Here is a 14,627-nt window from a genome sequence, read left to right as displayed (position 1 = left end):
CTTTTAGTCTTTCACAATTGCTAACACTCATGCAATATTTATGGGTATGAAGTTTTAATCGGACATAGAGAAAGATAGGGGCTTATAGTTTTGCATCCCAACGTTTTACCTCAAGGGTAAGGTCAACAATAATAGTTCATGAGGACTCACATCCAATTAGCTATATATATCAGGATCTTTCCAACATATTGTGCTTGCCAAAGGATAAAATGTAAAAAGGAAAGGTGAAGATCACCATGACTCTTATGTAAGGTAGAAGATAAAAGTAAAAGATAGGCCCTCCGCAGAGGGAAGTAGAGGTTGTCATGCGCTTTTATGGTTGGATGCTCAAAATCTTAATGCGAAAGAACGTCGCTTTATATTGCCACTTGTGATATGGACCTTTATCATGCAGTCCATCGCTTTTATTTCTTCCACATCACAAGATCGTATAAAGCTTATTTTCTCCACACTAATAAGTCATACATATTTAGAGAGCAATTTTTATTGCTTGCACCGATGACAACTTACTCGAAGGGTCTTACTCAATCCATAGGTAGATATGGTCGACTCTCATGGCAAAACTGGGTTTAGGGATATTCGGAAGCACAAGTAGTATCTCTACTTGGTGCAAAGAAATTGGCTAGCATGAGAGGGAAAGGCAATCTCAACATGTTGGATGATCTATGACAATATAATTTATCTTAGATGTAAGAAAACATAATTACCCATTACGTTGTCTTCCTTGTCCAACGTCAACTCTTAGCATGTCATACTTTAATGAGTGCTCACAATTATAAAAGATGTCCAAGATAGTATATTTATATGTGAACCTCTCTTTCTTTATTACTTCCTATTCATTGCAACGATGACCAAAACTATGTTTGTCAACTCTCAACAACTTTTATTCATCATACTCTTTATATGTGAGCTCATTACTCTCCACAAGATCCATATGATCTCTTTATTTCTTTTTATTTCTTCTCTTTTTATTTTATTTTATTCCCTCAAGATCATAGCAAAATAATCAAGCCCTTGACTCAACACTAATCTTTATCATATATAGCTCACGGACTCGATTACATAGAGGGATCATAAAGCAAAACTCACAACTAGATCATACTAAAACTTTAATCTACTAGATCAAGATATTATCAAAAGGATCGAACTAAGAAAAACGGTAAAGATAAAAGTGATGGTGATACGATACCGGGGCACTCCCCTAAGCTTGGCAGTTGCCAAGGGAAGTGCCCATACCAGATACGCAGTTCTTCTTTGTTGGTGAAGAAGGTGGAGTTGTTGATGATGTAGGCTTGTCGTCCCGGTTACAAGGCATAGGCTCACCATCATAGAAGGATGATCGAGTCTCCTGAATCCTCAAATCTGCAGCCAAACTCATCCTCTTGAATCTATATTCATACTCAAAGTTTTGATTTTGCAGGTCATAGATCTAGGCTTGGAGGTGCCCGATTTTCTCATGAAGTTTGAAGATGGCCTCCCCAATGTCCTTGACGTCCAGCTTGAGCTTGTTGGTGAACTCCGTGACCATAATGTGATTAGAGTCGAGTCCATGCTCAACCATCTCCTGACACTTGAAAACTTGTTGCTCCAATGCCTCGAGCCTTGCCTCCGTGCTTCCGGTCCTCCTTGGTCCCTCAACATCGCGGATGTGCAACAACCCCTCACGCATCTCAATGGTTTGAGGGTGTGATAACCCACAAGTATAGGGGATCTATCGTAGTCCTTTCGATAAGTAAGAGTGTCGAACTCAACAAGGAGCAGAAGGAAATGATAAGCAATTTTCAGCAAGGTATTCTCTGCAAGCACTGAAATTATCGGTAACAGATAGTTTTGTGATAAGGTAATTGGTAACGAGTAGCAAGTAATAAAAGTAAATAAGGTGTAGCAAGATGGCCCAATCCTTTTTGTAGCAAAGGACAAGCCTGGACAAACTCTTATATGATGTAAAGCGCTCCCGAGGACACATGGGAATTATCGTCAAGCTAGTTTTCATCACGATCATATGATTCACGTTCGATACTCTGATAATTTGATATGTGGATGGACCGGTGCTTGGGTACTGTCCTTACTTGGACAAGCATCCAACTTATGATTAACTCCTATTGCAAGCATCTGCAACTACAACAGAAGTATTAAGGTAAACCTAACCATAGCATGAAACATATGGATCCAAATCAGCCCCTTATGAAGAAACGCATAAACTAGGGTTTAAGCTTCTGTCACTCTAGCAACCCATCATCTACTTATTACTTCCCAATGCCTCCCTCTAGGCCCAAACAATGGTGAAGTGTCGTGTAGTCGACGTTCCCATGACACCACTAGAGGGATGACAACATACATCTCATCAAAATATCGAACAAATACCAAATTCACATGACTACTAATAGCAAGACTTATCCCATGTCCCCAGGAACAAATGTAACTACTCACAAAGCATATTCATGTTCATAACCAGAGGGGTATTAATATGCATAATGGATCTGAACATATGATCTTCCACCAAGTAAACCAACTAGCATCAACTACAAGGAGTAATCAACACTACTAGCAACCCACAGGTACCAATCTGAGGTTTGGATACAAAGATTGGATACACGATATGAACTAGGGTTTGAGATGAGATGGTGCTGGTGAAGATGTTGATGGAGATTGACCCCCTCCCAATGAGAGGATCGTTGGTGATGACGTTGGTGATGATTTCCCCCTCCCGGAGGGAATTTTCCCTGGCAGAACAGCTCGGCCGGAGCCCTAGATTGGTTCCGTCAAGGTTCCGCCTTGTGGCGGCGGAGTCTCGTTCCGAAAGCTTGCTTATGATTTTTCCTTGACGAAAGACTCCATATAGCAGAAGATGGGCATCGGAGGGCCACCAGGGGGTCGACGAGGCAGGGGGCGCACCCAGGGGGTAGGGCGCGCCCCCACCCCCGTGGCCAGGGTGTGGCCCCCCTCTGGAACTTCTTGCGCTCTGTATTTTTTATAAATTCTGGAAATAGCTTCCGTGAAGTTTCAGGACTTGTGGAGCTGTGCAGAATAGGTCTCTAATATTTGCTCCTTTTCCAGCCAAGAATCTCAGCTCCCAGCATTCTCCCTCTTCATGTAAACCTTGTAAAATAAGAGAGAATATGCATAAGTATTGTGACATAATGTGTAATAATAGCCCATAATGCAATAAATATCGATATAAAAGCATGATGCAAAATGGACGTATCAACTCCCCCAAGCTTAGACTTCGCTTGTCCTCAAGCGAAAGCCGAAATCGAAAAATATGTCAACATGTCTAGAGATAGAGGTGTCGATAAAAATAAAATACGGACATGAGGGCATCATGATCATTCTTAGAACAACAACAATATATATATATATATATATATATATATATATATATATATATTGTCATATGATCTCTTATGCTAAAGTAACAATTCAATCACAATTTCAAATATGAATCATAAACTTCATTGAGAACCAACAAACTCTAATCTCAGTCATTAAGGCAATGACAATTTATCATAACATAGGAAAGAGTCGATATAAGAGCTTTTCAGCAAGTCCACATACTCAACCATCTTTTAGTCTTTCACAATTGCTAACACTCACGCAATATTTATGGGTATGAAGTTTTAATCGGACACAGAGAAAGATAGGGGCTTATGGTTTTGCCTCCCAACGTTTTACCTCAAGGGTAATGTCAACAATAATAGTTCATGAAGACTCACATCCAATTAGCTATATATATCAGGATATTTCCAACACATTGTGCTTGCTAAAGGATAAAATATGAAAAGGAAAGGTGAAGATCACCATGACTCTTATATAAGGTAGAAGATAAAAGTAAAAGATAGGCCCTTCGCAGAGGGAAGTAGAGGTTGTCATGTGCTTTTATGGTTGGATGCACAAAATCTTACTGCAAAAGAATGTCACTTTATATTGCCACTTGTGATATGGACCTTTATTATGCAGTCTGTCGCTTTTATCTCTTCCATATCACAAGATCGTATACAGCTTATTTTCTCTGCACTAATAAGTCATACATATTTAGAGAGAAATTTTTATTGCTTGCACCGATGACAACTTACTTGAAGGATCTTACTCAATCCATAGGTAGATATGGTGGACTCTCATGGCAACACTGGGTTTCGGGATATTTGGAAGAACAAGTAGTATCTCTACTTGGTGCGAAGGAATTGCCTAGCATGAGAGGGAAAGGCAAGCTCAACATGTTGGATGATCCATGACAATATAATTTATCTCAGATGTAAGAAAACATAACCCATTACGTTGTCTTCCTTGTCCAATGTCAACTCTTAGCATGTCATACTTTAATGAGTGCTCACAATCATAAAAGATGTCCAAGATAGTATATTTATATGTGAACCTCTCTTTCTTTATTACTTCTTAGTAATTGCAATGATGACCAAAACTATGTTTGTCAACTTTCAACAACTTTTATCCATCATACTCTTATATGTGAAGTCATTACTCTCCATAATATCCATATGATCTCTTTGTTTCTTTTTATTCTTTCTCTTTTTATTTTATTCCCTCAAGATCATAGCAAAATAATCAAGCCCTTGAATCAACGCTAATGTTTATTATATATAGCTCACGTAGTCGATTACATAGAGGGATCATAAAGCAAAACTAGATCATACTAAAACTTTATTCTACTAGATCAAGATATTATCAAAAGGATCGAACTAAGAAAAACAGTAAAGATAAAAGTGATGGTGATACGATACCGGGGCACTCCCCCAAGCTTGGCAGTTGCCAAGGGGAGTGCCCATACCCATGTGATTATGTCTCTTTTGCCGGTGAAGGAGATGGAGTTGTTGATGATGTATGCTTGTCGTCCCTCTTCCAAGGCATAGGCTCACAATCATAGAAGGATGATCGAGTCTCCTGAATCCTGAAATCTGCAGCCAAACTCATCCTTTTGAATCTATATTCATACTCACAGTTTTGATTTCGCACGTCATAGCTTGGAGGTGCTCGATTTTCTCCTGAAGCTTGAAGATGGCCTCCCCAATGTCCTTGACGTCCAGCTTGTGGTTGTAACTCCGTGATCATAATGTGATTGGAATCGAGTCCACGCTCCACCATCTCCTAACACTTGAAAACTTGTTGCTCCAATTCCTCGAGCCTTGCCTCCGTGCTTCTGGTCCTCCTTGGTCCCTCAGCATCGCGGATGTGCAACAACCCCTCACGCATCTCAATGGTTTGAGGGTGTTGCAGCACCTCCGCGAGGTAGGGGTTGATGACCTTCTTGAAGAACTTGTCCTTGGGGGCACTTGAAGACGCCATGGCGACCTAGATCTGTCAGGAAAACAGCTCGAAACAAAGACAAGAGGTGTTTGCGTGATATGGTGGTCAAAACCTTTGGGAGATTATATAATGAATTTTTGCCGACCAAAAGAAGTATCGTACAAGAAAGCGGAGTCTGGAGAGCACAAGACATGCCCACGAGGCAGGGGGCGCGCCTAGGGCGGTAGGGCGCGCCTCCCACCCTCATGGAAGCCTCGTGTCCTTTACGGTCTGCTTCTTATTTTCTTAAATATTCCAAACTAGAGAAATATTGCCATTAGAACTGTTTTGGAGTCGGTTTACTTACCGTACCACATACCTATTCCTTTTCAGAGTCTGAAACGTTCCAGAAAGTATCCCTTATGTATTCCTCCGGGGTTACGGTTTCAATAATATTAGTTTCGACATTTATGGGATTACCTGAGATATAATGTTTAATTCTTTGACCGTTCATCACCTTTGGATTTGTGCCCTCGAAGTTGTTGATTTTTATGGCACCGGAACGATAGACCTCCTCGATAACGTAAGGACCTTCCCATTTAGAGAGAATTTTGCCTGCAAAAAATCTTAAACGAGAGTTGTATAGCAATACATAATCACCTATATTGAACTCACGCGTTTGTATCCTTTTATCATGCCATCTTTTAATTTTTTCTTTAAACAGTTTGGCATTCTCATAGGCTTGGGTTCTCCACTCATCAAGTGAACTAATGTCAAAAGGCCTCTTCTCACCAGCAAGTTTGAAGTCATAGTTGAGCTCTCTAATAGCCCAATATGCCTTATGTTCTAATTCAAGAGGTAAGTGACATGCTTTACCATAAACCATTTTATACGGAGACATACCCATAGGATTTTTATATGCAGTTCTATAGGCCCATAATGCATCATCAAGTTTCTTGGACCAATTCTTTCTAGATCTATTAACAGTCTTTTACAAAATTAATTCGAGCTCTCTGTTACTCAATTCTACTTGACCACTAGACTGTGGGTGATAAGGAGATGCAATTCTATGATTAACATCATACTTAGCAAGCATTTTACGAAAGTCACCATGAATAAAATTTGAACCATAATTAGTCATTAAATATCTAGGGACTCCAAACCTCGGGAAAATAACTTCTTTAAGCATCTTAATAGAGGTGTTATGATCAGCACTACTAGTTGGAATAGCTTCTACCCACTTAGTAACGTAATCAACAACAACTAATATATGTGTATACCCATTAGAGGAAGGAAAAGGTCCCATATAATCAACGCCCCAAACATCAAATGGTTCAATAACAAATGAATAATTCATAGGCATTTCTTAACGTCTACTAATATTACCAATTCTTTGACATTCATCACAAGACAAGACAAACTTACGGGCATCCTTGAAGAGAGTAGGCCAATAAAAACCGGATTGCAATACCTTATGTGAAGTTCTATCTCCAGCATGGTATCCTCGATAAGCCTCAAAGTGACACTTGCGTAGGATCTGTTCCTGTTCATGCTCAGGTACACAACGTCTAATAATACCATCTACTCCTTCTTTATAAAGATGTGGGTCGTCCCAAAAGTAATGTCTCAAATCATAGAAGAACTTTTTCTTTTGCTGGTATGTGAAACTAGGTGGTATAAATTTAGCAACAATATAATTAGCATAATCAGCATACCATGGAGCAGTACGAGAAGCATTTATGACATTTAATTATTCATCAGGAAAGCTATCATCAATAGGTAGTGGGTCATCAAGAACATTCTCTAACCTAGACAAGTTGTCTGCAACGGGGTTCTCAGCTCAATAATATGCAAATCAAATTCTTGTAGCAGGAGAACCCATCTAATAAGTCTAGGTTTAGCATCTTTCTTTTCCATAAGGTATTTAATAGCAGCATGATCAGTGTGAATAGTTACTTTAGAATCAACAATATAAGGTCTGAACTTATCACAAGCAAAAACAACTGCTAAAAATTCTTTTTCAGTAGTAGCATAATTTCTCTGGGCATTATCTAGAGTTTTTCTAGCATATTGAATAACATTTAATTTCTTATCAACTATTTTCCCTAGAACAACACCTACAGCATAATCACTAGCATCGCACATAATTTCAAATGGTAAATTTCAATCAGGTGGCTGAACAATAGGTGCAGAAATTAATGCTTTCTTAAGTATTTCAAATTCTTCTACACAATCATCATCAAAGACAAAAGGAATATCTTTTTGCAATAGGTTAGTCAGAGGCCGAGAAATTTTTGAAAAGAGCTTAATGAACCTCCTATAAAAACCGGCGTGACCAAGGAAGCTTCTTATACCTTTAATGTCCTTGGTACATGGCATCTTTTCAATAGCATCAACTTTAGCTTTATCAACTTCAATGCCTCTTTCAGAAATTTTATGCCCCAAGACAATACCTTCATTAACCATAAAGTGGCATTTCTCCCAATTCAGAACAAGATTAGTTTCTTCACATCTCTGCAAAACTCGATCAAGGTTGCTCAAGCAATCATGAAAAGAGGATCCATAAATGGAGAAATCGTCCATTGAAACCTCACATATCTTTTCACAAAAGTCAGAGAATATAGCTATCATGCATCTTTGAAAGGTAGCAGGTGCATTACATAAACCAAAAGGCATACGTCTATAAGCAAAAGTACTGAAAGGGCAAGTAAAAGTGGTCTTTGCTTGATCATCAACTAACACAGGTATTTGAGAGAAGTCAGAGTAACCATCTAGAAAGCAAAAATGTGTATGTTTGTATAATCTTTCTAGCATTTGATTAATAATAGGTAAGGGGTAATGATCCTTTTTAGTAGCCTTATTTAATTTGTAGAAATCAATTACCATCCTAAAACCTGTAATAATTATTTGTGGAATCAATTCATCTTTATGATTAGGAACAACGGTAATACCTCCCTTCTTAGGGACACAATGGACAGGACTTACCCACTGACTATCATCAACGGGATAAATTATACCTGTCTCAAGGAGCTTTAATATTTCCTTCCTTACCACTTATTTCATCTTAGGATTCAGCCGTCGTTGGTGATCAATAACTGGTTTGGCGTCTTTTTCCAAATTTATTTTTTGTTGACATAGAATGGGACTAATGCCCTTAAGATCATCAAGAGTATATCCAATAGCAGCATGGTGCTTCTTCAGAGTTTTCAATAATTTTTCTTCTTCATGCTCTGAATGGTTAGCACTAATAATAATAGGATATATCTTATTTTCATCAAGATAAGCATATTTAAGAGTATCGGGTAATGGTTTAAGCTCAAACACAGGATCACCCTTGGGTGGAGGAGGATCCCCAAGGATTTCAACAGGCAAATTGTGTTTTAGAATAGGTCCCTGTTTAAAGAATACTTCATCTATTTCCCTTCTTTCATTCATGAACATATCATTTTCATGGTCTAGCAAATATTGTTCTAAGGGATCAGTAGGAGGCGCAACAATAGAAGCAAGACCAATAATTTCATCTTTGCTAGGCAATTCTTCATCATGGGGTTGTCTATGAAAAAAGGGGCAGCCCCAGTGCATGTAGCTCCCGCTTGCACAGGGTCTGGGGAAGGGTCCGACCACTTTGGGTCTATTGTACGCAGCCTTTCCCTACATTTCTGTAAGAGGCTGTTTCCAGGACTTGAACCCGTGACCTCATGGTCACAAGGCAGCAGCTTTACCACTGCGCTAAGGCTCATGGGGTTGTCTATGAAATTTAGAAAAATTAAACTGATGAGACATATCACCCAAACCAATAGTAACAACATCCTTCTTGCAATCTATCTTAGCATTAACAGTATTCAAGAAGGGTCTACCAAATATAATGAGACAAAAGCTATCTTGAGGGGAACCAAGAACAAGAAAATCAGCAGGATATTTAAATTTCCCACACAAGACTTCAACATCTCTAACAATCCCAACTGGTGAAATAGTGTCTCTATCGGCAAGCTTAATTGTGACATCAATCTCTTGTATCTCAGCAGGTGCAATATCATGCATAATTTATTTGTATAAGGAATGAGGTATTGCACTTGCACTAGCACCCATATCACGTAAGCCATGATAGAAATGATCTCCTATTTTAACAGAAATAACAGGCATGCCTACAACAGGTCTATGTTTATTTTTAGTATCAGGCCTAGCAATTCTAGCAGCTTCATCATAGAAGTAAATAACATGCCCATCAATATTATCAGCCAAGAGATCTTTAACCATAGCAATATTATGTTCAACTTTAATTTTCTCAGGGGGTTTGTGTGTCCTAATATTACTTTTGTTGACTACAGTTGAAACTTTAGCATGATCCTTTATTCTAATAGGGAAAGGTGGTTTCTTAGCATAAGAAGTAGGAACAACATGATCATTATAAGTGATAGTCTTTTCTTCAACTTTAATAGGTGAAACAACTTTTACTTCAATGGGAGGATTATATTTAAACCACTTCTCCTTAGGGAGATCAACATGAGTAGAAAAAGATTCACAGAAAGAAGCTACTATCTCAAAGTCAAGTCCATATTTAGCGCTAAATTTACGGAAAACATCGGTATCCATAAACGATTTAACACAATCAAAATTAGGTGTTATACCTGACTCCTTACCTTCGCCGAGATCCAAATCTTCAGAGTTGCGTTGAATTCTCTCCAATAAATTCCATTTGAATTCAATAGTCTTCATCATAAAGGAACCAATACAAGAAGTATCGAGCATGGAGCGATTGTTGTCAGAAAGCCGAGCATAAAAGTTTTGAATAATCATTTCTCTTGAGAGCTCATGATTGGGGCATGAATATAACATTGACTTAAGCCTCCCCCAAGCTTGAGCGATGCTTTCTCCTTCGCGAGGCCAAAAATTATATATATAATTACAACCACGATGAACAAGATGCATAGGATAAAACTTCTAGTGAAATTCCAATTTCAATCGCTTATAGTCCCGTGATCCCATATCATCACATAGCCTATACCATGTCAATGCATCTCCCTTCAAAGATAAAGGGAAGACCTTCTTCTTGATAACATCATCGGGCATACCTGCAAGCTTAAATAATCCACAAACTTCATCCACATAGATTAAGTGTAAGTCGGGATGCAATGTTCCATCTCCTGCAAAAGGATTAGCTAGCAGTTTCTCTATCATACCCGAAGGAATTTCGAAGTAAAGATTTTCATTTTCAGTAGGTCCAGTAGGTTGAGGAGAAACTATTTGCTCTACCGGTCAGGGTGAAGATACCCCGAACAAGCCCCTCAAAGGATTACTTTCCATAGTAACAAGTGACAGTAAATTTCAGCATACTATATAAATTGTTCCTTACCAAATTCCACCTACCAAAGGCGCTTCACTCCCCGACAACGGCGCCAGAAAAGAGTCTTGATGACCCACAAGTATAGGGGATCTATCGTAGCATTTTTGATAAGTAAGAGTGTCGAACCCAACGAGGAGCAGAAGGAAATGATAAGCAGTTTTCTGTAAGGTATTCTCTGCAAGCACTGAAATAATCGGTAACAGATAGTTTTGTGATAAGGTAATTTGTAACGAGTAGCAAGAAATAAAAGTAAATAAGGTGCAGCAAGATGGCCCAATCCTTTTTGTAGCAAAGGACAAGCCTGGATAAACTCTTATAACAAGTAAAGCGCTCCTGAGGACACATGGGAATTATCGTCAAGCTAGTTTTCATCACGATCATATGATTCGCGTTCGGTACTTTGATAATTTGTTATGTGGGTGGACCGGTGCTTGGGTGCTGTCCTTACTTGGACAAGCATCCCACTTATGATTAAGTCCTATTGCAAGCATCCGCAACTATAACAGAAGTATTAAGGTAAACCTAACCATAGCATGAAACATATGGATCCAAATCAGCCCCTTACGAAGAAATGCATAAACTAGGGTTTAAGCTTCTTTCACTCTAGAAACTGATACGTATCCATCGTATCTACTTTCCCAAACAAATTTTCCCTTGTTTTGGACTCTAACTTGCATGATTTGAATGGAACTAACCCGGACTGACGCTGTTTTCAGCAGAATTGCCATGGTGTTATTTATGTGCAGAAACAAAAGTTCTCGGAATGACCTAAAACTTCACGGAGATTATTTTTGAGATAATAAAAAATATTGGAAAAAGATCAAGACCAGGGGGCCCACACCCTAGCCATGAGGGTGGGGGCGCGCTTGCCCCCTAGGCGTGCCCCCTACCTCGTGGGCCCCCTAGAGCTCCTCTGCCCTCAACTCCAACTCTATATATTCACTTTCGGGGAGAAAAAATAGGAGATAAGGATGCATCACGTTTTACGACACAGAGCCGCCGCCAAGCCCTAAAACCTCTTGAGAGGGTTGATCTGGAGTCCGTTCGGGGCTCCGGAGAGGGGAATCCGTCGCCGTCGTCATCATCAACCATCCTCCATCACCAATTCATGATGCTCACCGCCGTGCGTGAGTAATTCCATCGTAGGCTTGCTGGACGGTGATGGGTTGGATGAGATTTATCATGTAATCGAGTTAGTTTTGTTAGGGTTTGATCCCTAGTATCCACTGTGTTCTGAGAATGATGTTGCTATAACTTTGCTATGCTTAATGCTTGTCACTAGGGCCCGAGTGCCATGATTTTCAGATCTGAACCTATTATGTTTTCATGAATATATGTGAGTTCTTGATCCTATCTTGCAAGTCCATAGTCACCTACTATGTGTTATGATCCGGCAACCCCGAAGTGACAATATTCGGGACCACTCCCGGTGATGACCGTAGTTTGAGGAGTTAATGTATTCACTATGTGTTAATGCTTTGGTCCGGTACTCTATTAAAAGGAGGCCTTAATATCCCTTAGTTTCTGCTAGGACCCCGCTGCCACGGGAGGGTAGGACAAAAGATGCCATCCAAGTTCTTTTCCATAAGCACGTATGACTATATTCAGAATACATGCCTACATTACATTGATGAACTGGAGCTAGTTCTATGTCACCCTATGTTATGATTGTTACATGATGAACCACATCCGGCATAATTCTCTATCACCGATCCATTGCCTACGAGCTTTCCATATATTGTTCTTCGCTTATTTACTTTTCCATTGCTATCGTTACAATCACTACAAAATACCAAAAACATTACTTTTGTTATCATTACCTTTGGCTACCGTTACCACTACTACCATATTACTTTGCTACTAAATACTTTGCTGCAGATATTAAGTTTCCAGGTGTGGTTGAATTGACAACTCAGCTGCTAATACTTGAGAATATTCTTTGGCTCCCCTTGTGTCGAATCAATAAATTTGGGTTGAATACTCTACCCTCGAAAACTGTTGCGATCCCCTATACTTGTGGGTTATCAAGACTATTTTCTGGCGCCGTTGCCGAGAAGCATAGCTCTATTCTTTGAGTCACTTGGGATTTATATCTGCTTATCATTATGAAGAACTTGAAAGATCCAAGAACCAAGATTTATCCCTCAACTACGAGGGGAGGTAAGGAACTGCCATCTAGCTCTGCACTTGATTCACCTTCTTTTTTGAGTAAGCTTGCGGCACCTAAACCTGCTTCTGCTATTCATTTTGATATGTCGCATGTTATTGATGATGCCACTTCTGCTATGCATGGTACTTATGATGAAACTAATTCTATGCTTGATACTACTATGCCACTTGGTGAATTTCTTGATAAACAACTTGCTAGGGCTAGAGAGAATGAAATTATTGAAACTGATAATATTAATGAAAGTGATGATGAAGACTCTCCCCCTAATAAATATGAATTGCATGTTGTTCCTGAGGGTTATGTTATGGATGAAGAAGCTACTAGAGCTATTTTATCTTGCAATGATAGATATGATCTAAAGAGGTTATTAGCTAAATGGAAGCAGCAATCCCTTAATGCTAGAATGAAACCTGACCCTGCTTTTGATACTTCACCTATCTGTGTTACTAATAAGGATTATGAATTCTCTGTTGATCCTGATATAATTACTTTGGTTGAATCTGATCCTTTTTATGGCTATGAATCTGAAACTGTTGTGGCACATCTTACTAAATTAAATGATATAGCCACCCTGTTCACTAATGATGAGAGAACTCGCTACTTTTATGTAACACCCCGGATATGACTTTCCCTATATGTATCCAACTCTTGCCGTTTCCGGCCTTAAGTTATTTTATTTTCTCGGGTTCGGGTCTTTGTCTCCGTGTGTTGTTGTCGTTGTCATGCATCTAATATCATGTCATCATGTGCATTGCATTCGCATACGTGTTCATCTCATGCATTCGAGCATTTTCCCCGTTGTACGTTTTGCATTCCGGCGCTTCGTTCTCCTCTGGTGGTCATTTCTACCTTTTTTCATGTGTGGGGATTAAACATTTCCGGATTGGACCGAGACTTGCCAAGCGGCCTTGGTTTACTACCGGTAGACCGCCTGTCAAGTTTCATATCATTTGGACTTCGTTTGATACTCCAACGGTTAACCGAGGGACCGAAAAGGCCTCGTGTGTGTTGCAGCCCAACACCCCTCCACTTTGGCCCAAAACCCACCTAAACCTCTTCCATCATCTCGGTCGTTCGATCACGATCGCGTGGCCGAAAACCGCACCCCATTTGGACTCTCCTAGCTCCCTCTATGCCTATTCATAGCCCCTCCTCCGAAATCTCGGGTCTTCTTCCACCCTAACCCTAGTCCACCTACCACGGCGCGCGCCGGACACCGCGTCCGCCGCCGCCCGCGGCCACTGAGGCGCCGCCACGTGGCACCGGCCGCTCCCTCCACCGCCAGGCCCGCGAGGCCCGTTGCTGGCCCTTTGGAGCCCGCGCGTCCATCGCGCCTCCTCGCCTGGGTCCTCACCAAGCCGCCCCGGTCCGCCTCCGCGCCGGCGACCGCCCCTCGCCGGCGACCACCGCTCTCCGCCGCCCCTGGCCGGCGACCACCGCCCAACCGCCTCGTCCAAACGCCGCCCCGGCCCCGGATCCGGCGAGATCCGGCCGGCCACCGACTCCGGCAAGCCCCACACCGCCTCCCCAACAAACTCCGGTGGCCGACTTCAAACTCCGGCGAGCTCACTCCGGCCAACCTCGGGAAACGCGCCAGATCCAGATCTGGATCTCGTCTGGGTTGACTTTTTGCCCGAAACCATAGTTCATACGCCCCTCTTCATCGTGCTATAACTCCTCATCCGTAACTCCGTTTTGGGCATATAGCATATCAAAATGTTCGTCTCAGAGAGTACATCATTTCATTCCATTGCATCATTTTCATTTGAGTTCATCTTGATGCCCTAAATGCTGTTAGAAGAGTGATACTTGAGATATTTGTCAGATCTACTGCTCCATTTAGATATTTGTCATTTTTGCCATGATTATTGCGTG

The sequence above is a fragment of the Triticum aestivum genome, chromosome 6A, assembly GCF_018294505.1.
Source record: "Triticum aestivum cultivar Chinese Spring chromosome 6A, IWGSC CS RefSeq v2.1, whole genome shotgun sequence".
NCBI classification, from domain to species: Eukaryota; Viridiplantae; Streptophyta; class Magnoliopsida; order Poales; family Poaceae; genus Triticum; species Triticum aestivum.
Note: the sequence above shows the minus strand (reverse complement) of the source record.